Here is a 26,571-nt window from a genome sequence, read left to right as displayed (position 1 = left end):
TGATCAAACTTTGTTGACCAAACCACATTTATTTGGAAAAGAAATTCCTTCTAAAATACAGATCCATGTGATCCATTTTTCTTTCAAACTCTTTATTGTACCCATCACCTCAGTAGTTTGATCTCCAGGTCAATTATTTGATTTATGTTTTCAAGTTACCTTTTTTTTTTTTTTTTACTGTCTCAATGGGAAGGTAATATGAGAGAGAGATTTTTATAAAATTTGGAAGACGTCTGGTTAAATTTTGAGGGTGTCCAAATCTTGATCCAAAATAAAAATGATGAAATCATAGCTGTGATCTGAAATTATAATTTCAATAAAAGTTATATGACTATGAATTATTACTCAAATTATGACTTTGTTTTTTAAATTCACTTAATGGACTCAATCCAAACTCTTATAATATATTTTGAATACATTAAAATGAGTCTTACAATATCCATATTTTAGTAAAATCTATCAAGAAGTATGAATTAATATATTCTAAGCATTAACACATAGTTTTGTTACAATTTAAGAAAATTTTCAAAAAGGGAGTGATGCTGGATGATGTAGTCTATGAAAAGATAAACCTAATTTTCAAGAGATTAAAAAAGTTCACCCTGGCCAGTTTGGTTGAGCAGTTAGAGCATCGACTTGCAGACAAAGTCTTGTGGGTTCAATTCCTGGTCAAGGGCACATACCTGGGTTGCAGGTTCAATGCCCGGCCCCTGGTTTGTTTCTCTCACATTGATGTTTTTTTCTCTCTCTCCCTCCCTTCCACTCCATTTTTTTTTAAAAGTCAATGGAAAAACATCTTCTGGTGAGGACTAACAACAACAACAAGTTCAGTGGTGTAAAAGACAGGTGATGAGCTTGTCTGTGTGAATTGTTTGAACAAAGAAATCAAAGCAAACATCACTGGAAAACAACTTCAGCCTGCTGAGAGAAGGCGAGTCGCTCTGCACCCCCCAGGAGAACGGCGTGGTCGCTAAGAAGTCGCGTAGGCATACTCCCCCTGGAATTCGGGGCCATCTGACAAGACGTTTCCCAGGCAAGTTCTCCCCATCGCAAAGGCAAGATTATTTTAAAATCTCATGTGTGGGCAATGTACAGATCGCGTATCATGGAACCATACACTAGAACCCTATATAATCCTATTAACCAATGGCACCCCAATACATTTCATTTTTAAAAACAAAGATGCAATAAATAAATATTTTCCTTTCGAAGAAATTAATCTGATACATTTGATACAAGTTTAAGTATTACAAACAAACAGAACCTCCGAGGCCATGCAGCTACCAACCGATGTCAGCAGGAGTCAAGAATCCTGGTGGATGGTAGAAACTGATGAGCTCTAAGGCGTTCCTTGGTCCTTATTGACGCTGGTGAGGCTGAAACCTTGTAATTTATGGGAATAGGAGACAACAGAACAAGGGGTTACAGGAAACCTTGATACAGGAAGTTTGCAGTAGACTAATAAAAATTTCCACCACCTGTATCCATGACAAAAAACACATCATAGATGAGTGCCAAGCTCAGCTCGGGGACATGAAATACGTTAGAATAGTGGTTTAGAGATGGCGTGTAAGGGGAGTCAGAAAAAAACATGCAGAACAAGAGGCTGGTCTTGTCTAAATTATGTTGACGAGTGTCCAGGTTCCATGGTCACCTCACCGTTGCTCCTTCAACACCACGCCTGTGCACCCGACAACTTCCTTGACCTCATCACTCTGGCTTTATAAGCAAGGTGCCCTGTTACTGTGTCTTTCGTAGAGTTTAGACATGGCTTTATAAGCCAGATGCGCTGTTACTGTGTCTTTTGTAGAGTTTAGACATGGTATTATAATAGTTTTTAACAGGGTTGTCAATACTCAGTGTGGAGCTTTGTAACGCAGGGGAGAATGCTCCATTGTCCACAAGGACCAGGAAGATGAATGAGTGAGAAGAGGTAGAAGAAAGTAAACCACATGCATAAAAATGGTTCTTTGTTCTATACTTGATGAGACATGACAATACAATTAGAAGAAAAATTGCCCCTGATACTTCCTCAGCATCAAGACGAATGGCAGTGAGACTTCCAAAGCCTGTGGATAGTGACAGCACTCATCTGCTCCCATTCAACTGTCGACGTGCGAAGTGGGACCAGGGATACCCGGCGTCGGAATTGTGAGAGAAGCCGGATATGAAGGGTGTTATGTTAGACCTGCCGGCGTTTAAATGATGCCAGCATTTCCCTGCAGACTGACTTCTTTCTTCACTGTGTGGTATTTTACTCATCGTAAACAGACGGTCTTTTTCTGTAATAAAGTTCATCTCTTGCCTTTACACGTTGCTCCTTTCCTGTTCCCGTCGACCCCCAGATTCCAAAGGGTGTCTTCTTACACTGTGAGTTTTAATTCAGCTGCCAAATTGGTAAGAATAGGTTGTGTTATAGGATTCTAATTGCATCTTTGTTTATCCACGTGAAAAGCCAATTACAGTCTCGTTTATTTAATAGTCTATATTCCCTTTCAGGGGGTTCTAACGCTGCCACATTTTTAAATACATGTATCTCTGTGTTTCTAGGCAAGCTATTATATTCCATTGTCTTGTCGTCACCTTTCTGTTTTAATTACTGTCACTTTATACTGGATAGTTGGCTTTTTTTCTAATGTGATTCACCAGCATCATTCTTTCTCAACTTGGCCTTGGGTACTTTCGACCATTTACTCATCAGTAATTATTGTAACACCATTCTGTGAAAATAATAATGAAAACGGCTACTGGGCCATCCACTAACATTGCATTGGACTTGCAGACGTACTTGGACAGGTAGCCATTCCTTGTGATGTGTTTTCTAAATGCAACTTCCACTGTGGTCTATCTAATGTATTTATAAAGGCTTTTCATGTCTTGTGTTAGATTTATTCCCATCCTTATAATTTGCTTCTATTGTCAATGGCATTTTAAAAATATTTTTTTATCAGAGTTTCAGTGTTTATAGGATCACTGTTGATATTTGTATGAGGACCCTGTATTCTGCAACTTAGACACATTTCTGAGTTCTAATCATTATCCTGTATATAGAATCTGTTTTCTATATACACATTCAAACCATCTCAAATCACAAACAGTGCTCATATTTCTAGTCGATCTAAATGCAACCTATTTATATTTCCTTATTGGTATTCTGATCATATATGTTTTCTATTTCATTATTGGCTATGTTTTTCCATTTGGGTTGTCAGACTTAGTGAAAAAAAATAAAACAAAATAGGACATACAGTTTAATTTGAGTTCAGATCAAGAACTTTTTGAGAGCGTGCTTTGTGTAATTTGTTTCGCTGTCATCAAGATGTTTTTGTAACTGAGAACGTTGTCCCTCCCGGTCAGAGCACCATGTACCCTGGAGGAAAAGGTGTACCCTACTGTTGTCAGGGGAACAGTCCCCTAGGTGCCCATCATACCCAGCTGATTGGCAGTGCAGTTCATTTTGAGTCTCACTGAGTTTCAGCCTGCAGGGTAACGACAGCACTGCAGACGGACCGGTGTTGACATCTCCGACTGTCGCAGGGGGGTTGAGTATTTCTTCCCCAAGTTCTGTAACTTTTTGCTTCATGTATTTTGAGTCTGTTGTTAGGCCCCCACACTTGGAGGCTTTTAAGTCTTCTTGGAGAATTAACCTATTTATTTTTATTTCATGTTCTCAATTATTTCCAATTATTTTATTACTCTGTAATCGGCTTCATCTGAAATGTGTATAGCTAGTAGAGCTTTTTTAACAGTTGTAACAGCTCATAAGGTGTATCTTTCCCTATTTCTTCACTTTCAATCTGTCTGCGCCTTTATGTTTAAAACTGGTTTCTTGCAGACAACAGAGAGCTGGACCTGTGTGGATTTCTATGCACGTTCATTGTCTCAGTATCTGAACTGGAAATTTTACACCATTCTCTTTTAAAGTGTGGATGTTTTTTTTTTTTCTACTTACTGCACCTGTTATCTTTTTTCCGTCTCTCATGCTGACTTCTTTGGTTTTAATTGAGCATTTCATATGAATCTATTTTCTTTTCTGTCTTAGCACATAAGTTTCAGTCCTAAAGTGTGCAATACACATGTACAACTACTCATCTAAGTTCAGTTTCAAATAGCAGTGCAAGTACATACAAATATAGTCTCCCCCTTTCTCTCTCCTGACCCTCATAATATTGCTGCCATTAGCCGTATGGTATAATCATCTAATGCATTGTTACTATTACTACTTTTATATATTTTTATGAGATACTTTAATAATAATAAATAAAATAATTTTATTATATCTCCATCAATTCATTTACCCATGTTACTCTTTTCTTTACAAAGGTCCACATTTCTGACCTAACTAATCACCTTCTCTCTGAGGTTGTTGTCTGCTTACCACCTTTAGTGGAAATTGTTGGGTACAGAATTCTAGGTTGCTGGATGTTTTTTTGTTTTTTTCTTTTTCACTGCTCTCTATATTGGCTTGCATGTTTCTGATAAGTCAAAGGTGATCTTTATTCTTATTCTTCTACAGGAGAATTCTCCCTCCTCGCTCTGATTTATTTTAAAATCTGGTTTATTTTAAGGTTTTCTTCTTCCTTTTTCTTCTTTCTTCTTCACCACCTTCTTCCTCCTCTTCCTCCTCCTCTTCCTCCTCCTCCTCCTCCTGTTCCTCTTCCTCCTCCTCCTCCTCCTCCTCTTGTCCTCCTTTTCCTCCTTCTCCTTCTTCCTCTTAGAGTTTGAATGTGACGTAGACTCTTCAGAGTTTATTCTTCCTGGTGTTCTCTGAACTACTTGAATCTTTTGTTTAGTGTTTGTCATTTATTTTAGAAAATTCTTAGCCACTATCAATTCAACTATTTCTTCTGCTCTTGTCCTGTTTCTTCTCCTTCCTAATATTCCTTGTATACGTGTGTTATGCCTTTCATAATTACTTAACAGTTGTTGAGTATTCTGTTCCATGTTTAATTTTTTTAAAATATTTCAATTTGGAAAGTTTCTATTGCATGTAGTCTAACTCAGTGATTCTTCCCTTGTCTGTATCCAGTCTAGGAATCAGTCCATTAGAGTCAGGGTGCCGGGTGGGACCAGATGGGAGAAAAGGTTAAAATAAAGAAATGAGGGTTCTGCATGGTTTCAGATGCTCCTCAATTTATGATGAGGTTGCCTTCCGATAAATCTGTCATAAATTAAAAGTACAGTAAGTTGAACACCATAGCTCAGCCCAGCTGGTTTCTGATGACTGTGCTTTTCCTTTGCACCCTTGTAAAGTGGAAACAAAACCGAAGTTGCAGCATCGTAAGTCACATACTGTTTGTGTCCTTCTCGCCCCTCCTGCACACTTATAATGTTCAACAAGTATGTTTGGGGAAGGTGGGAACTGAGGGATACACTCTGGACTGTCAAATTTTATATCAATCCCTCCTGGGATGTGTTGAGCCCCATGTTTGCTGTCACTGAGGTGCCAAGGAGCTCAGATTCCTAGAGTTTTGTGTTGGTGGCTCTGTTGGTTGTCGCCTCCCCAAGGACTCCTCTGAAGAAGCATCTGGGTGTTTCAGCTTTTCCCTGTCAGAACCTACCTGCTGCTGTTGCCACAGGTGCGGGGAGGGGCCATTCTATAACTGTGACTACATACGTCTCTGAGGGCCTGTGTCTCCAGACTCTGGCCTTCATCTGTGGCTGTGCAGTGTGCTAGCTCCCCCTCCTCCTCCTTCGGTTAGATAACACGGTTAAATGGGCTGGAGTTGGAGAAGTGCCCTTCTCAGATCTTTACTGTGAAAATCCAATGCAATGCCTGGCGTTTACATCCGCAAACGTGTGGAGACCTCCTCAAGACTTCTGCCCCGAGTTGTTGATCTGTTTCACACTAATCCTTATTTAGACTCCAGTAATTCTTCAAAATTATCATGTAAGTGCTCCTGCAAGTTTATAGCTCCTGCAGCCCGAGGGAAACAGACCTCGGCTGCCACACTCTGGCTTCACCTCCCTCCCCCACTTTTGGGGGTATGGGTTGCCCCATAATATCAGTTCCCTGACGGAGCTGAGAAAAGTGGTTGACTTCTTGTTACTATTCTAAGGGTAAGAGTGACATCTTCTAATCGCTTTAAGTGTCAAAACTGATGCCAGATTCTATCATTTTTAGTATAAAACAATTTCAGAGGTTGACTGGTATTAACATAACACCATAATAAGAACATAGCTATTTATTAAAAAAGAATTCACTCCATTTTTATCTTCACTTTACTATTTTTATTTTACTTTTTATTGACCCTATTACAGATGTCCCTCATTTTCTGTACCTCTGCCCTCCTGCCCAGCCTCGCCCCCTCTGCCATCACACACCGTTGTCTGTGTCCATGGGCTATGTATGTAATTTTGGCTAACTCTTCACCTCACTTACCATTTTTTAAATAACAGTGATGACAGGATTCATAGATGGCACAAGAACCAACTTACGTCGCTTACAGAAGTGCATCTGAACTGTATTTCAGCAGGTGTTACACTTTGGGCATACACCTGTCTTCAGAAGGCCACGGAACTTTCTCTAGGGTACAGGCGACTTCATTTCACTGAAAATCAACCTGCCGTTTGAATGTGGGCACGTTTCCCCGCAGCACTGACCTCTTGTTGAGAAGCAGAACCCAAAAGAATAATTTGTTTATGTGCATGTAGGTCTCCAGTCCTGAGTATTCTTGCTTGTGTGTAAAATTCCCTTTATGAACGGTTACGCCTATCTTTACAGTGTAGTTTGGGGAAGAGCAGCGGGGTGAGTTGTTTCTTAATTTAACAGAGTCCAATATACCACCACCTGCTGCCAAAACTTTGCTGAAAAGCATTATCATTTTGTACATGTTGTCCTCAGAGAGGCAAAAGTAAAAAGCTGTTTGCTAAGTATGTAGCAAAGAGAAGTAAACATCACATTGAAAAATCCAATTACATAAGATCGCCTTTCTTGTGTATGGATTAAGTAGCACAGAAATAAACACTTTGTTTTTTAAATCCTCACCCGAGGATAGTTTTCCATTCATCTTCAGACGGAGTGGGAGGGAGGGAGAGAGAGCGAGAGAGAAACATTGATGTGAGAGAGACACATCCATTGGTTGCCTCCCTCCTGTGTGACCCTGACCAGAGCCAGGGACCTAATGGCAACCGAGGTACAAGCCCTTGACCGGAATTGAACCTATGACTCTGGTCCATGGACCAATGCTCTAATCCCTGAGCCAAACTGGCCATGGGTAAAAAAACTATTTTTATTAAATTAAAAAGTCATCAATTAATGTCAAATTTAACCTTAATTGTTTGGCAATAATTTGTCACTTTTTCCCCCAAAATTTAAAATGGTAGCAATGACTATATAATAACCAAGCAAAGATTTATATTCTTAGTTTAAATTCTCCATGACAGCATATTATAACTAAGATATTTATAAGTTCACATGTTTGAACACATATGTAGGAGTTCAAAGCTACTCTATTAAAAACTAAACAACTTAAGACCATTTGGCTTTATGTGTTTTATGTTTTTTTAAAAAATATATTTTTTCTTTATTGATTTTAGAGAGAGTAAGGGAGAGGGAGATAGAGATAGAAACATCAATGAGAGAGAACATCGATGGCCTCCTCCTGCATGCCCCCCACGGGGGCTCAGGCCCACATCCTGGGCATGTGCTCTGACCGGGAATCGAACCGGTGACCTCTTGGTGCAGGGTCAACCCTCAGCCACTGAGCCACACCTGCTGGGCATGTTTTTGTTTTCTTGCATCGTAATTCTCAAAATGGGAAGCTTGAAGCTAACTGGGCAGATTTGTGCCTCTACCCTCTTCCTGGTCACTCGTTTTTGAAAACCTTGAGTTTGACTCCGTTTGGCTGGTTAGTTCATCTGCTCGTTAGATTCCACAGACGAGTGAGATCATAGGTACTTGTCTCTCTCTGACTGACTTACTTCATTAGCGTTGCATCTTTTTCTTTTTAGAAACAACTGCAAACATACAAAAACACTGCAGATAGTGTTTTTTGAAAATAAGTTGTAGGCATGATACCAGATCACTCAAATACGTTATTGTATATGTCCTCAAACAGTGTACTCTCCGACATAACCGAAATCCAACCACGAACCTCAGAAAATTACCAGACTTACTTCATTAGTGTTGCATCTTTTTCTTTCTAGAAACAATTGCAAACATACAAAAACACTGCAGATAGTGTTTTTTGAAAATAAGTTGTTGGCGTGATACCAGATCACTCAAATACGTTATTGTATATGTCCTTAAACAGTGTACTCTCCGACATAACCGAAATCCAACCACGAACCTCAGAAAATTACCATTGATACATTGCTGCCATTCCATCCAGAGATCCAGAGTCCACCAGCTGTCCCACTAACTCGCTAAGTGGAAAGCGACCCTGTCCAGAACCGCGTGTTGCTTTTTAATGATCATTCTGGCATTTTATGTAACATGGATACAGCCGAACATACAGTGGGTACAAAAAGCACATAACAGAACTGCTTATAAATTTCAACTGTTCGTTCCTGTCTGGAGTTGGGAGTGCCTGGAACACTTAGCCATGGCTGACGTGGCTCAGCGGTTAGAGTGTCGGCCATGGACCAATGAGTCGTGAGTTCGATTCTGAGCAAGGGCACGTGCCTTGGTTGTGGTTCTTCCCCAGCACTGGTCGAGGTCAGCCAGTGATGTTTCTCTCTCACATCGATGTTTCTCTCTCTCCCTCTCTCTCTTTCTGTCTCTGTCTCTCTCTCACCCCTCCCACTCTATCCGAAAATAGACAAATACCCTAGGGTGAGGATTAAAAAAACCCACTATGTATATAATTATTTTTAAAAAATATGACAACATGCTCTCTAGTTTCCAGCTGTCTCATCATGGTCTTTCCTAAAGTTCATCACTTTGTTTCGCAGGTTTAAATCTCTCATTTCCCCTTTTCCAGAGAAGCACCAGATAGCACCAACATGTCCTTAGAAATATGGGCTCAATGCAAACTTACTGAAACTTTTGAGAAATTGTTTGGCCGGAATCTTTTAAAAGGATTAGAACTACTCACTAACAAAGGGACCTACATTCTTTCTCCCCAGAAAGCCAACAAGATTCTTCAAAAACATCTTTATCCTTTAACCTAACAAAGGCATCTGATAGAGGAAATACCTTCAGTTAATGAAATCTCTGATATCGCCTTCAGTTCATTGTCTTTGCAGAATCTGAAAGACAATCAATTTCATGAAGAAGATATTTGCCATAATAAAGTTTCCTAAGTTCAGATTGCATGAAAAAAGATAAATAAATGTCAGGTTGGTATTAGCGTTCTTCCTTAAATAACAGTGTTATACTTTTTCTGACTTAGGGAATGAAGTCATATGAAGTAATAATTAGTAGGTGCTACTAATGAGCACTGTTCAGAAAGTAAGTAAAATGACTTCAACGTTGGGCTATATTTCAGAGAAAATTCGATTATTCTTCAATACAATTTTTAAAGAGAGATAAGGTGATATCGTTGAGTCAACTATGAACACTCCATTCTACTGTCTCCTGTAACCCTTCTCCACACCATCGTGCACCTGCCCCAAAGTCACTGAGAGGAACATCCATGGGGTAGAAGTGTCCATGAGAGGGTCACCTTGTTCCCATGACCATGACCGGTGCTGCAGTGGGAAGTAGATACGGATCGGTCTGCGGTCCTACATGCCTAGTCTTCCAGGACTATCACATTTTGTATCCGACTTACTTCTTCTCACTATCTCCAGAATAAGCCAGAAACCAAAACTCGGGACACAGAAGAAACCAAGTTTCATTCCAAGGCAGCCGTTGACAGCACCCATTTAGAGTATCGGTGGAGGTGATATAAAACCAACAGTCAACACCCCAAAAGTTCTCATTGTTTGAGGTACTTTCAACCATGTGAAAAGGGCTACTTTCCCACTTTCAATGATCGGAGAGAATGCGTAGTTGTCCAGAGAAGCAGCTAACGACTTTCCATTATGAAGGGAGGTGGTTTTATTTGCACATCGCTCTTGGAGGCAGAAGCGGGTATGAGAACAGGGACTGCAGAAGCGCTAAGTCATAACGTTTTATTATGAACCAAATGCCAGCATCATTAATCACAGAAAATATAATAATCGTACTGACAATTACAGTACTTTTGTCGCCAAAGATATTTTGTTATTCGAAACTATAGCAATTAATAATTATTAATGACTCTGTTATTAATGGGAAATATATTCCATCTAAAAAATGGAAAGTAGCATATTATCCTAAAGAGTAAAATACATAATTAATACATTAAAATCCGATTATAACAAGTGAATTATTCTGGTTTCTTATTTAATGAATTGATATTTCTACTTAAATTACATTATTAAGACATTTAAAAATAACGTGCTAGGCAGAATGCTATATTATCATGAATATTTCAACACACTGTATCACATTATTAGTGACAAACAAAAAGCGCTCATTACTTTCACTGGAAATACTAGAATTTTCAAATAATTTATTGAGAGAGTAACACACAGCTTAAAAACTCGATAGCTTTCCCGTTGACTTGAAATATTAGATTTGTTCTGACCCCGAAATGGAGCAGAAGCAGGGAACTCAGGAGCAGTACGAGGACACCCAGAGGGAAGTCTGTTTTCTGTGGTTTGTTTTCCATGCAGCCACTCAGAGGTCTGGCTGCCGCGCTTCTGTGCTGACCCCTCACCTCGCAGGGCACACGCCCCCCACAAGGATCGCCGACGATGACCCCGTGAGCCGAGCTCAGCCAGTGGGCGGTAAACTTCGACTGCGGTCGACCCCCCAAGATCGCATGTCTAGGTCTACAGGGGGAGACGAGAGGTCGTGCGGAGTCAGCACCCGCAGAGCACCGTCTGGGAGAAAACACTGTTTCGGCCCACGTTCTGGTCTCTGCCAGCCCTGATCGAACCTGAAGAACCACAGAGACGTGGGGAAACGATGTGTTCCAGGCGATGAGCCAGCTTCTCAGGAGAGAATGGATTCCCTCACAGAACCCGGGCACCTTGCAGGGCCCCGCTGCGCCCTCCCCCGCTCAGGGGTGCGTCCGAGGTCTGCCAGCCCTCAGCCGCCGCGTGGATGCGAACCAGACACACAGTCTGGAAGTTTAAAAGTAAGCAGATGCTGTCTCTCCTCTGGCAAGGCAAACTCTGCCGTGCCTTCTAGAATATCTCATGTCTGTGTCTTGATGTTTCAAACCAAAAAGTGGTGACGACATCGAGCTTCGGGAAAACATGTCATCCTGCACAAACCCTCGTCACGGTGCAAACATAGCTTGGTTATCAAACACGGGAAGGAAGTTCCAAATGGTAAGGTGATAAAGCAAAGCCAGAGTGACGTGCCTTTTGTACAGACTTCACTCACAGGACCTCTGCCTCCTTCTCCAAGCCCAACCGCTCACGTTATACTCTCATACTCTGAACTTACCGCAGTCCTTGGCTGCACCCACAGGACTGGGTTTTACGAAGGGCAGTGCCCCCTTAACCTGGCTGAGTCTTTTAACCCCTGGAGTTAGTCTAGGGGGCCATGAGCTTCACTGTGAAGTGTTCTCTGCCCCTGGCTTCACTCTAGCTAGTTTAGGGACCTCCACCTGGATTCCATCAGGAAGTGAGGAAAACGCACCTGCCTCCGGATGTCAGGTGTGGCAAACACAAAACCACCCGGACCCTTCTTGCCAGAAGAGAGGGGTTCCCTGAGCCTGTGCCAGGTCCAGGTCTGTGCCCGTGCCAAAGGGTGCAGAAATGGCAGGGGGAGGCATCACGATGTTCTGTTGGAACAGCCCTGGAGGTGGCAGGGATCCGCAGTGGAAATAAGAGAAGGACACGAGAGTGAGGATGATGGCCACCCTGAAGAGGAATGCATTCAGTGTTCCAGGCACGAGTACGCACCGCGGGTCCCCCCAACCCGTCGGAGACTCTCCCGGAATATGAAGGCAGAGAGTCTGTAAGTAACAGAGCTAAACGACCAAGTCCTCTCCCGTCACCGCCTGGGCATTGAGTATGCCTCTTGTCATAGGATGACCATGGTCAGAAATGTTGGGATGATGTTTACTCAGGCCCATGAACAAGGTCTGTCCATCACTTCTCTGTCCCGAGGAGTGACCGGCTTGAAAGAACTCTTGGTGCTCCGTTGACTGTCTACTTCTTACTGCCTTGGGGAGCTGACGTTTTGTCTGTTTCACTTGCTCTACAAAAGTTCCTACTGGGGCTGGAGAACAGGGAGGGGTGGGTATATTTTTTCTCATATTTTGACCTGTCCTCGTAACAGAAGGATATTAGAAGTGAACAGTGTTTGCCTAATTTTCCATCTTATTCTCTATTTCCAGTGCAGTTCAGACAATGGACTCATTACAAGACATCTCATTAGACAAGTCATCGTCAATAAGGGATCTGCCAATGCTCCGTGTCCAGCGGCAACCCAGACCTCAGCCTGCATTTCACCCGGAACTTCATCCCGTCCCTTGATGTTAAGATAAACTGTAAAGGCTGATGTATCTTCACCAGAAGATTGCATTTCCTCTCTTGCTGCCTCCTGCCCTTGGTTTCTTAATCAAACTTATGTTGGATGACACAGACTAACACCCTGGAGTGACTTTAAGCCGAAAAAGGAACTGTTTTGAAGTATCAGGTGCGTTTGAAGTTACCGGGGAAGGCTCGGTGATCTGGGAGCGGGGGAGCGATCGGAGGTGGCAGCTCTTTCCTGGGCTGGTGTCCCTGTCTGCGTGGCGTCTCCCTGCCGTGCCCCAGGACAGACCTTCTCTACACGAGGGGCGCAGACGGCCTCCGAGTCCCAGCAGCTCAGCCCGCAGACTCCATTCCCGGCCAGCCTGTGCCGCCGGGTGTCTCTCTTCTGTGTCCCCACGTCAAACACAGGCAGCATCCTTCGGGTTTGTAAATGAACTGACCCTTGTAAGTGTCCAGTTCTGAACTCATGACCTTAATCATCTTTCTCCCATCACGGGCTGGGGCTGCTGAGCAACTTCCATTGAGGGGCTGGCTCCTGCTTGAACGGAATCGTGTCCCCACAAAAACCTTCAGATGTGGACTGCCTAATCTGCAAAGTGATTGCATTTGGAGAATGGACTTTTAAAGACGTACCTAAGGTTCAATAAGGTCATAAGAGTGGGCCCTAATCCAACAAGGCGCATGAGCTCATAAGAGAGGCAGAGGCAGCAGGGATGTGATATCAGAGGGAAGACCCCCGGACACTGGAAGGAGGCGAGGAGGTGGCCACCTGCCAGCCAACGGGAGAGGCCTCCGGAGAGACCCGCACCCCAGCACCTCGAGCCTGCACGTCCAGCCTCCAGAATTATGCAAATAAATTTGTGTTGTTGAATCCAGCCCATTGCTCTGACAGCCCCACAGACTAATTACGCGCTCGGAGAGCGTGCTCGCACCAGGGCAGTGGGGGAAGCTCAGCGGCTCATTGGAGTTTGTTTTCCTAGATTTGTCATTTCTTTTGTTGCTTCATTTCAGGCTCTTTCATCTCACGTATCTGTTCCTTTTTGATAGAAAAAATGCTTCAGTCCTAAGATCTGGGCAGACCTTATCTTCTGAGTTCCGGCTCCACAATAATTTCTGGTTTCCAACAACAATTTCAACGGTCGTACCAGGATGTATCTCCCAACACAGATCCATTGTACCGAACCCTCGATTTATCTACCTATTGAACAAACCTTTACCCTCCTTCAACTCTGCCCCCATGACAGCGACTCGGGAGCCCCGGCCCCGTCCGCGCTGGCTGTCCCGCTTGGTCCCTCGTGGGTCTGGATGAGCGACAAGCTGTCCTGCTTGGTGTTCTCTTCAGAATCAGCGTCCACTTGAAGTGGTAGTTAGACTGGTTGTATCAGTGACATGTCAAATGAAGAGCCAGGCATCCCTGCTAAATAACATCGCTTCATGACAGGCGAGTGGACGTTTTCTAAGCACCTGCAGGGACTGACAAACTTGGCTGGACAGGGCCAGTGCCCGTTACCACACGTTATGGGGTCCTGTGTAATCCCGACTAGCAGCTCCTAGCTCGCTTCTCATGAGCAACGTGTCCTTCTAGGGGAAGAATGTATGGTCACCAGGGGGACAAACAAAATATCTTTAAAGTCAACGAGAATATAGGAACGGCACAGAAATGGCTTCTGTTTCTCTTGGAGTCTTTGGAAAGATAGTTACGCCAAACGATGACACATCATTAAACATTATAGATAAACTCACAGGGTAGAAAGTCGGTCAAAACACATGACGGTTCGCTCAGGACTCGGGGTGTACGCGACGTGCACCGTGACTACTGGGGTAACACTGAGCTTCCAGAGGAGCAGGCCGTGCCTGTCGGAGGGCAAGCGACGAGGACAGAGGAAGAAAAGACAGCAGAGAGCCCTCCAACAATGGGCCGCGCAGACGTGCAGAGCAGACCTGTTACCTGAGGACTACTGCTGCCACATACGGCACGCGCCTTACGTAAGCTACGGTGCCCAGAATGGCCTGGCCCCGCAACACAGGAGCTAGAGCGAGGAGCCCATCATTATATGCAGAGTGTGTTAATGGAACTTCCGCACGAGGTTCATCTTGGGCAGTGGTAACAGGACACCATATCCTCCACGCCAGGTGGCAGGTGCTAGAGGGCTCCATCGGGCAGGGGAGGATGGGTAGGGGTGCGGGGGCATGCCCTGCCCCAGGTGAGGGGAACCACCTTTCACGCCTGCCCAGGGGCAGGGCATCGGCCACCCCAGCGTGCGAGGGGCCCAGGGGGGCTCACTGGAATCAAGCTATCTCCGGCTAGCATCTGACTCGAGGCTCTGGAGTGGACCCAGCAGCCAGAACATAGAATAACAGTCTCTCCTCCAGACATTTGCTGCCCACCAGTGAATCTCCTCTGAACGAGTGGGTCTATGGAGAACTGTGTCCCCTCTTGCTGGTGTAGCCAATCATCCTACACTGGAGGGCTTCAAACATCACAAACACGTTCTCTTAAGGTGTGCTGGGTGTCAGGACTCTGTAGTGAGTCCCGCGGTGTTAACGGCAAGGTGTCTGCAGGTCCGCACATTTTCTAGGGGCCACTCTGCTGTCCTCCCTCTTCCGGCCGCCAGGGGCCGCCTGCAGCCTTGGCCCGCAGCCTCCCCCACCCTCCAAGGCGCCAGAAAATCCCTGGCTGCTCGCTCTCCAGTCCAGACGCTTCTGCCTCAGTGTCTCGAATTGAAGGGCCCTCGGGATTCCCACAGGCTGAGATGAGCTAGGACGCCCTCATCCTAAGACCAGTCGACTAAGTGAAGGGCAACCTTAACCAGAACCATCCGCAGTCCGTCGCTGGGGGTCTCGGAAGAGCACTATTTGACTCTCGCGGTGGCCTTGACTGATTTTTGTTTTACTGAAGGATTTGGTTTATTCTTCTCTGAGTTCTGAAACCTGCTCTATCACCGTCTTCAAAATACATGTCCACTCATGGTTTGGTAGCTCGGCTGCTCAACCCCAGGGCACTGGCTCGTGAGTGTGGAGCGTGTCCGGCCTTTGCCCTTCTAAATCCCCTCGATGGAGCGTGCTCTGGGAGGGGACCTGGCCAGGGATTGAGATTGCAGGCGAAACCAGCAAACAAACAAACAGAACCCAACTTCAGAGGACCCTGGCTCTCACCATCTTCTCAGGAAAACTTCCAGGAAAATGCATACGGTAGGGAAGAGCACAAACAAAGCTCAAGTCTCATTCAAATTACGAAATGTGACCCACGAGAACAAATGGACCCTGAGGGCACCCCGGAAAAGCCTCCATTCTCAAGAACCTTCCCCAGTGAGAAGACCCAGGCAATAGTTCTAGGAGGAACCTGGTAAATTCAGGGCCTGGGGGCATGTCGGAGGATATGGTTGCTCAAGGTGTTAAATACGTGTTAGACTAGAAGCTCCTGATTCTATCCATGTCTTCTGTTCACTTGTGATACTGAACTGTCCACTCGAGAAACACTTTCTACAGATTCAGAGGATGAGCCCAAATCCACCCCAGTCCCCAGTGCCAGTTGGACACAGCAGGTGCCTGGAGGGACCCGGAGGAGAGAGGACAGTCCAAGCAGAGCTGACCTTCCAAAGCACCACGTCGAAGGTTCCTCTGCCCTCCAGCCCCCGACCTGTCCCTCCCCCCTCACTGCTCCAGCTCAGGATTGCTGGGTGACGCGGGAACTGTTTTCTACAACCGGCAGTAGGATGCTCCCTGACCCAGTCTCTACACTGTCTCCAAAGTGTGGATGATGATCACGTAATTCTCCGCTTTTAAGTGTTCCCTGGGTGCCGAAGCTTCCAGGGTAAAACTCCAAGTCCAGAGTTCAGTTTCCAACCAGCTTTAGGAGTTGCCACCTGCCCCTGGACGGCTGCAGCCCGTGCTGTGCCCACCACCGGCTCCCGCGCATCAGTGCCTGGTACGTGGGTGAACCTATTTCCTATTTCCTCCCCTGTCCCTTTGCTCATGCCCAGCCAGGCCTGTGGCCCAACTTTTGCCCTGACGTGCTTCTTTCGTTTTTATATTGTTAACACTATTAGAAATGTTCCCCTTTTCTTCCCCGTGACCCACATTCACCCAGCCCCCCCCCCCTCCGGCCATCAGGACGCTGCGTGCCTGTCCGCGGGCTGTGCATATATGTCCTTCAGCTAATCTCACCCCCGTTCACCCCCGCTCCCTCCCCTCTGACCCATCAGTCGGTTCCGTGGAACCAAGCCTCTGGTTCTGTTGGGTTCGTCAGTTTATTCTGTGTTAATGGAACTCCTACACGGGCCTCAGCCCTCAGCTCTAAAACTACCCAGCACTTGAGACTTCTGATCAAGAAATTCCTTGAGTATTTTTATGCGCTCCCTTTGAAAATGTCGTTCGTAAGATTTAGAATTCTGGTATTCCCTTGTAGATTAATCTCCCTGACATTTTGGAGAACAGCGGGCATCACCTCTCTGCTTCGTGCTCCCAAAGGGTTGAGCAGTGGCTGTCTCACGGCTGGTGCAAAAACACCCGTGGATTAATACACAAACACTGCATTTGGAAGTAGACTTTCATACCTTTTAATTTAAAAAAAAAAAAATCTCGACTTTTTCTAATCTCTATACCTCAGATTCCTAAAAATATCAAATTTACCTCTAAGGCAAACTGTGTCATGGTGTTGACAATAAATAATACCAATGAAACATGTGATAAAGAATCAAGTATAAAGCTTCTCACCAAGAATAATGCGCAGCTGACTTTTAATTTGTCCTAGGCGAATATTAAAAAGAAATAGACAACTGCACCCTAACCTTGGTATTATGTCCCTGCAGGGCTGGCCTCCAAGTGGAATAGACTTTCCCTGTAAAGCACTTTTCAAACAGGTGAGATCCTCGCCAACTTGTTGGAGGGAAGAGAAATAAAATGGAACAAAGGGTTCAAGACCCTAACAATCCAGCCTTTCTATTTGCTATTAGCATTAAAATAAGTCAGAAAACAAATAAGCTCTTTTTCTTAACAATTGCTCTAACTTCTTAAGTTCAAAAGACTTTCTGGCCAATCTCTCGGCACTCCTTGAACGTCATTCAAATTCTGCTGGGCATTCATATTCCTAACATGAGGGCTCATCACAGAGCCCCGTGAAAAGAGCTGGGTCCCATAAACATCACACTAACAATGTCGCTGCAGTGCGGAATGAAGGCTGATTTAAATCACAATGAAGCACAAATATGAGGAAGGAAACAAAAAACATTTCATGAAGTTTGCTGACTACAAAAGCTTAATTAAGTCAAAGACTACTTATTACCAATCACAGGAGGATCAAAAGGCACCTTTCAGTTCCAGTAAACACCAGGGTTGAGTGCATTTCACACCCAACGGAAGGAAAGGGAACCACAGCATGCTAAAATGGAAAGGCTCAATTTACCAAAACAATCACCGAACTGAACTGTGTCTTAAAAGAAACTCGACTCCCAGACTCTCCCCACCTCTTGAATCCCTCAGCTGGGCCCTAATAAACACACTCCACTGCACTTTTCACTTGCCATCCATTGCTACACAGCATTGACACAATGTAGTGGCTTCAAAACAAGAGCCACGAGTTATCTCATTGGGTTTCTGTGAGAGCAACTCACCTGGGTGTTTCCTGTGAGGTGGCAGGTAGGATGTCCTCGGCAGGCTTGACTGGGGAGGGGACTCTGCTTTGCGGGAGCTTGTTTATGTGGTGGGAAAGTCGGTGTTGGCTGGAAGGAGGCATCACTTCTTCACCACATGGGCATCTCCATAGGGCTCACGGTATGACATCTGGCCTCACCGGTGCCGATGCAGGAAAGGGCGAGGTGGAAGCCACACTCTGAGGCTAGCCTCAGACATCACACATGAGTATTTCCATAATATCGCATTAGTGACACAGATCAGCCCTATTCATTGTGGGAAGAGACCATATAGTGTCACGAATACCAACAGGCAAGAATCAGTGGGGTTTGGTGAACCTGGCAACCACAGTTCCCATGCTCAGTCCTGGTGTTTTGTTTAGTTTCCTGTCTTATCTGATTGCTCCTAGTCATCACGTCCATTGAAACCTCTCAAATGATGGCAACCTCCCCCCACACCTCCATTTTAGGAGGCCAGTGTCTTACCCATCAGATGACTGGGGTTTTCCATCTCCATTTCAGTCCCCACCCCAAAACTCTACCAATTCAAACGTTGATTAATGGGTTGAAGTCCTTTTTGGTCTTCATTTCTGCTTCTGAACAACTTCCTTCTCCGTGCTCTTTTAAAAAGAATAGTGCTGTTGCAGTTCTTGTCACGAGCGAACAGATCGTCCACCACCGCGTCATGACTCTCATCATTCGCGAATCTCCTGTTGTCTGCGATGTCTGGTTTGCTCCACCACCGGCCCTGCCGTCACTTGCCTGTGAGGACGCCAAGCCTGGCCCCTCAGTTCTTCAACCATGCTGCCACCAAACAACCTAGTCTATCCGCTTAAGCCAAACACTGGCATGAACAAACCTTAGAACTCAAACATCAGCTCCCTCTCACCCAGACAATTGTCTTCTCCTTCTCCTGGATTTGCTCATCTGAAAACAAACAAAAGAACCACTCATTCTATTTTGGGCTGATTATAGACTTACAAAGAGAGGATAGAGATACTGCAACCACAGAACCAGCTCAAAATGGTCCTGTCCTACTTACCAAGATACGGAGTTGGTTTTCAGGGACAACAGACTAAAACCACAGCGAAGTAGAGGAAACCTGGGCAGAGGAGAGAACTTTGACCTCTACCTGCACCCGGAACCAAAAGCTCTCCCCTCCCCAACCCCACAGGGAATCAAATGACCAGGACACAACAGGAGCACTGGAAACAGAAGCTGAGGGTCTGCTGTCCAGAAAGATCTGGTGCTGAAACCCCTGAACCATAAAGGGCAAGCTCCAAGGCAAAACATCTGAGAACCAAATTTTTTTTTTTTTTTTTTTTATCCTCACCCGAGGATATTTTTCTATTTTTTGTTCAGATAGAGTGGGAGAGAGAGAGAGAAAGAGAGAAATATCTACTTGAAAGGGACACATCGAGTGGCTGCAACCTGCACGACCAACCAGGGCCAGGGACAAACTGCAACCGAGATACATGCCCTTAGCGGGAACCGAACCCGGGTCTCTCTGGACCACAGGCCAACGCTCTAACCACTGAGCCAAACGGGCCAGGGCTGAGAACCAAGTTTTGTTGCTTCAACGTATGGTGTTTCTCTCTAATGGGACATATATATGTATTTATACTACCAAATGAAACAACACAAAAGCTAGAATGTATTTCAGATTAGAAAAAAATAGAAACCCAATATTTTGAAATCAAGCGAAACAATGAAACACAGTCATAGATTTTACATACCAAAAAAGCACGTACTGGCAAAGAGCAGGAATACAGAATTGTGTCTTGGAAGAGGGTTGTTATCTCACTTTGAAACATGCCAAAGAAGCTGTGCATTGCTGTTCAACCATCTCCAGAAATTGTTCCTAGAATACAGCCCTTCCCTGGCATAGCCACTGGTGTTCGCGGAGACTGTAGCTCTGAACAGGGCAGGCAGCCTGAGGGAAGAGCTCCTTGATCACAGCGTCATTAGACAGTAATAGACTAACATACTGCCACTGAGGAGATCAAGAAGAAAATGAATGGAGAATAAACCCAGTGAACTACTTTGAAAGCAGGTAAATGTAGGCCAGGTGTACCCAGACACGTAGGCACTGGGGTGACATAAGTTGGAGGAGTCCCCACGGTTCTGGGACAACATCCAGCCAGGAAGAGAACCAACGTTTCCCAGTGTCTGCTTCCCCAGGGCACAGCCAACCTGAGGAGTGGATGCTACAGAATCATTCATTTAGTCTTACCCAATTCATGACAGAAAGCTCCCATATATTCTTTTAAAGAAGAACAATCATTCCTCTTGCTGCTAAGTTTATAAACTGCCCGGTGTGCACATACCTCTAACTGACTGGTCACAAGCCAAGGGCCCGTTCCTGAGAATCACATCTCCTCTGTTGGAGGGGGATCGCTGACAGAGAGCTTGGTCCTCGGTTTGTTATATGAGCTTCCGTATTTACAGACCATTAGTATTTATCTTCTGACGGTAAAAAATGGGTTTTTCTATAGTTCAGGCCAAAATTCTGCCCAGAATCAACTCTGTCAAGACAATAGGAGGGGCCTTGGACTGGGAATGAAGAAGCAGAAGAATAAGGGGTGATAAAAGTCAGGGCAGGAGAAGGACAAGGTAGAGAAACCCGGGAGTGAGACGTCTCTGGACACCCAATAGTGGTCTCAGAACCTGGCCACCTGTCTTGCAGAAGTGGGATCGTCCTTGTTTTGAATCCCAAGGTCAAGTTATAAGCAGTGGTAAATATCATGCATGGTAGTTTCAACTCATTGTAGGAAAAAAAATTATTAGAGCTACTTAAGAATAGAATATATTTTTTCATGCAATGAGAGTAACTCTTGGCACTAGAAGTGCATAAGACGAGCTAGAACCCACTAAAATTTTCCCAAGAGTTTTGCGAGTTCCTGATTTTTTCTGCTGACCAATAGGAAATACGCGTTTCCAGAGATTTTCCCGGTGGCTTGGAAGTGTGGGGATGAGCCTGTGTTCCTGGAAGAGCACTTTTCCCTGGAAGCAGATGTCCCGCCCCGTGAGGTCCTTCGGGGGACTCTCCTGAACAGGACCCTGGGCAAAAAACCAAGTGGCTCTTTATTGATTCATTTTTGTATGGAATTCCTCGGGCTGACATTGGTGGATGAAATTACACAGGTTTCAGGTGTACAGTTCTATAATACGTCACCCGTATGGTGTATGAGGTGCTCACCATACAAAGTCTAGTCTGCTTCTGCTACCATTTATCCCTCCTTTACTCTCTTCTATCTCCCCCAACCCCCTTTTCCTCCGTAGCCACCACACTGTTGTTCATGTCTGTGAGTTTTTCTTTTTTCGCCTCACCTGTCTCCCCTCCCCCGCCACCCTCCTCCCTGGCCGCCGGCAGTCTGCTCTCTGTGCCTGAGTCTGTTCTGTCCATGAAATTCCACGTATGAGCGACACTGTGCGTACTTGGCTGCCTCTGCCTGGCTTAGCTCACTCAGCACCAGACCCTCTAGGTCGGCGATGTGCACCCTTTTTGATTTTATGACACATGTAAACTAATGACTAAAATTTGGTGGCACACCGAAAGTATGTTTTTGCACATACGACAGAAAAAATCGGTACAATGTTAATTCATTCACACCGGGCGACTTGTCGTGCGACGCTGGCCCTCTGTCTATTTCACAGTGTACGGGAATAGAGGTCAGGGGTCCGCACTGAATCGTCATGGAGCCGATGTTTTGAACTTCCTTGAGGCACAGGGGCTGAAAATAGCTGCTCCGGGTGTTGTTGCAAAAGGTAAAACTTCCTTCTTGTTTATGGCCAAGTGGTATTCCACTGTGTGAACGCACCACAGATCTTTGATCCACTCATCTGCTGATGGGATCTTGGGTTGTTTCTAGATCTGAGCTATTGCAAATAATGCTGCAGTGAATGCAGCGGTGCGTAGATTCTTCCGAATCAGTGAGGAGGGTTTCTTAGGCTACGTTCCCAGAAGTGGACTCTCGGGCTCACAAGGCAGTTCTGTTTCTAATTGTCTGCGGTAACTTCCGGCAGGTGTGAGGGGATATCTCACTGTGGTTGTAATTTGCATCTCTCTGATGATCAGTGAGGCTGGGCATCTTTTCATAGGTCTGCTGGCCATCTGCATGTCCTCTTTGGAGAAGATCCCCAAAATGGTATTTTAATGTCCCTGAGGCCTTGGCCGCCACCTGTGCAATGAGAGACCTGGACGGCAGAAACACAAAGAGCTCCGCATGTTCCCAAAAACAGTTCGGACTGAAGACGTGTCCCACAGCAAGTCTTGCTTGTGCCCGTTCCCCTGGGTCCTGGCCTGACCAGGCCCTCCGCCCTGTCAGGCAGCAGGAGGGAAGAACCGCTGAAAAGCCAGAGGGATGCTGAGAGCAGGAGGGAAGGGAAATGCAGTGTGCACACTGGTCACACATCGTGGGAAGAAAGAGAGACTTATGTCCAAGGGCGGAGCTGCTGTTTTTTACCTGAGTTTGAATAATTATAGTCTCAGAACAAAATCGAATGCTGAAGACATACTGAAAACAAAAAAATAAATTCATTTTCTCCCCATGTACTTGCACTGGTAGCAGCTTGTGCGCGTGCACGCACACACACACACACAGAAACACACATATATTTACATGAAGGTTTGGATCTCCTCTGGATTTTCTTCCGTTAATGGAATCCACTTATGTGCATGTTCATGCATTTAAGAAAAATTTAGCATATGGTCTGATCGGTGTGGTTCAGTGGTTGAGCATCCACCCCTGCACCAAGAGGTTGCCGGTTTGATTCCCCGTCAGGACACATGCCCAGGTTGTGGGCCTGATCCCAAGTGGGGGGTGTGCAGGAGGCGGCCAGTCGATGTTCTCTCTCATCCATGTTTCTATCTCTCTCTCCCTCTCCCTTCCTCTCTAAAATTAATAAAGGAAAAAAAAATTTTTTTTGTAATTTACCACTATGTTTTGAGGATTTTTCCTGAGTGGCTCCATACAGATCTTTTTAGGCTTTTATTTTCTACTAAATATTTTCTTTCCAATTATTTAAAGTCCAGCTTTCATAGTTTCATGCTTGGAGTCGATTCTTTGCTTCTTATGAAACGGGGGCTGAACTTACTACTTCCCTTGAAGAATTGCTTTGCCTCAGCAGCTCGCGGATGGTGCAATAGCAGTGTCCACGGGTCACGGTGGTCCCTCTGCCCCACGTCTCGTATCTGCAGACTTGGATCTGTGTGCACACTCCTTTCTATTACACTTTTTTTTTAATTTTTTATGAATTTTTATTTATTTTTTTGTTACAGATATTTTACCTTTTTACCCCATTGGCACCCCCCACCCTACCCCCCCTCCACCCTGTCCCCGGCTTAGTTGTCCATGTCCATTGGTCATGCATACATGCATATAAGTTCTGTGGTTTATCTCTTCCCACCCCCCCACCCCCCATCCCCTCTTCTGAGGGATGTCAGTCTGTGCCCTACTTCCATGTGTCTGGGTCTACTGTATTCCTCAGACTGTTATGTTCAATATATTCCGTATATAAGTGAGATCATGTGGTATTTGTCTTTTTCTGCTTGGCTTCTTTCACTTAGGATAATACTTTCCAGGTCCCTCCATGTCGTCTCAAAGGATAAGAGATCTTTCTTTCTTGCCGCTGCATAGTACTCCATTGTGTATATGTACCACAGCTTTTTTATCCATTCGTCTACTGGTGGACACTTGGGCTGTTTCCAGATCTTAGCTATTGTAAATAGTGCTGCTATGAACATGGGGGTACATATATTCTTCCTGATTGGTGTTTCAGGCTTCTTAGGGTATATTCCCAGCAGTGGGATCACTGGGTCAAATGAAAGTTCAATTTTTAATTTTTTGAGGTAGCACCATATTGTTTTCCATAGCGGCTACACCAGTCTGCATTCCCACCAGCAGTGTACTAGAGTCCCCTTTTCTCCACACCCTCGCCAACACTTGTTGTTTGATGATTTGTTGATGGCGGCCATTCTGACAGGTGTGAGGTGATACCTCATTGTTGTTTTAATTTGCATCTCTCTGATGATTAGTGATGTTGAGCATTTCTTCATATGTCTCTTGGCCATTTGTACGTCCTGTTTGGAGAGGTGTCTATTCAGCTCCTCTGCCCATTTTTTAATTGGGTTCTTTGTCTTCCTTTTGTGGAGTTGTATGAGCACTCTATATATATTGGAAATTAACCCCTTATCTGATACATCATTGGCAATGATGTTCTCCCATACAGTGGGTTGCCTTTCCATTTTGATGATTGTTTCTTTTGCTGTGCAGAAGCTTTTTAGTTTGATGTAGTCCCATGTGTTCATTTTCTCCTTTATTTCTGTTGCCTTAGGTGATGTATCAGTGAAAATTCTGCTCCGTATGATGTCTGAAATTTTGTTGCCTACATTTTCTTCTAGAATTTTTATGGAGTCACGGGTCACATTTAAGTCTTTTATTTATTTTGAGTTTATTTTTGTGTATGGTGTAAGTTGATGGTCTAGTTTCATTTTTTTGCATGTAGCTGTCCAATTTTCCCAACACCATTTATTAAAGAGTCTGTCTTTACTCCACTGTATGCTCTTGCCACCTTTGTCAAATATTAATTGAGCGTATTGCCTTGGGTCCATTTCTGGGTTTTCAGTTCTGTTCCACTGGTCTATATGCCTGTTCTTGTGCCAGTACCAGGCTGTTTTGGTTACAGTCGCTTTGTAGTATAACCTGATATCTGGTATTGTGATCCCACCTACTTTGTTCTTCTTTTTCAAGATTGCTGTGGCTATTCGGGGTCTTTTTTGGTTCCATATGAACTTTTGAAGTATTTGTTCTAGTTCTATGAAATATGTCGTTGGTATTTTGATGGGGATTGCATTGAATCTATAGATTGCTTTGGGTAGTATGGACATTTTAATTATGTTAATTCTTCCAATCCATGAACAGGGTATGTGCTTCCACTTTTTTATATCTTCCTCTATTTCTTTTTTCAATGACCTGTAGTTTTCTGCAAATAGGTCCTTTACTTCTTTGGTTAAGTTTATTCCTAGGTATCGTAATTTTTTTGGCGCAATGGTAAATGGGATTGTTTTTTCAGTTTCTCTTTCTGTGAGTTCATCATTGATGTACAAGAATGCCGTCGATTTCTTGACGTTAATTTTGTATCCTGCTACTCTGCCAAATTCATTTATTAAGTCTAATAGATTTTTGATGGAGTCTTTAGGGTTTTCTATGTACAATATCATGTCATCTGCAAATAATGACAGTTTCACTTCCTCCTTTCCAATTTGGATCCCTTTTATTTTTTCTTCACGTCTGATTGCTGTAGCTAAGACTTCCAGTACAATGTTAAATAAGAGTGGCGAAAGTGGACATCCCTGTCTTGTTCCTGTTCTTAATGGAAATTTTTTTAGTTTCTGTCCATTGAGTATGATGTTGGCTGTAGGTCTTTCATATATGGCCTTTATTATGTCGAGAAATGATCCCTCTATTCCTACATTGCTGAGCGTTTTTATCAGAAATGGATGCTGGATTTTGTCGAATGCTTTTTCAGCATCTATTGATATGATCATGTGGTTTTTATTCTTCATTTTGTTGATGTGGAGTATCACGTTTATTGATTTGCGAATATTGTACCAGCCTTGCATCCCTGGAATGAATCCCACTTGGTCATGGTGAATAATTTTTTTGATGTACTTCTGGATCCGATTTGCTAATATTTTGTTCAGGATTTTGGCGTCTATGTTCATCAGGGATATTGGCCTGTAGTTTTCTTTCTTCGTAGTGTCTTTTTCTGGTTTTGGAATTAGAATTATGCTGGCTTCATAGAACGTGTTTGGAAGTCTTCCTTCTTCTTGAATTTTTTGAAATAGTTTGAGGAGAATGGGTGTTAGTTCTTTTTTGAATGTTCGGTAAAACTCCCCCGTGAAACCATCTGGGCCTGGGCTTTTGTTTGCTGGGAGAGTCTTGATTACCTCTTCAATTTCCTTGGTTGTTATTGGTCTGTTCAAGTTTTCTATCTCTTCCGGAAATAGTTTTGGGAGACTGTGTGTTTCTAGAAATTTGTCCATTTCGCTTAGATTGTCGAATTTGTTGCCATATAGTTGTTCATAGTAGTTGTTAACGATCTTTTGTATTTCCGTGGTGTTGGTTGTTACTTCTCCTCTTTCATTTCTGATTTTGTGTATTTGGGTTCTTTCTCTTTGTTTCTTGGTGAGTCTAGCTAAGGGTCCGTCAATCTTGTTGATCTTTTCGAAAAACCAGCTCTTTGTTTCATTGATCCTTTGAATTGTTTTCTTGGTCTCTATGTCATTTATTTCTGCTCTGATCTTTACTATTTCCTTCCTTCTACTTGCTCTGGGGTTTTCTTTTTGTTTGCTTTCTAATTCTTTAAGTTGTGAGGTTAGACAGTCAATTAGAAATTTTTCTTGTTTTTTGAGGTAGGCCTGTAGTGCTATGAACTTCCCTCTCAGAACTGCTTTCGCTGCATCCCATAGATTTTG

This window comes from Molossus molossus, unplaced genomic scaffold (assembly GCF_014108415.1).
Source record: "Molossus molossus isolate mMolMol1 unplaced genomic scaffold, mMolMol1.p scaffold_m16_p_7, whole genome shotgun sequence".
Classification (NCBI taxonomy): domain Eukaryota; kingdom Metazoa; phylum Chordata; class Mammalia; order Chiroptera; family Molossidae; genus Molossus; species Molossus molossus.
This window is presented reverse-complemented; position numbering follows the sequence as displayed.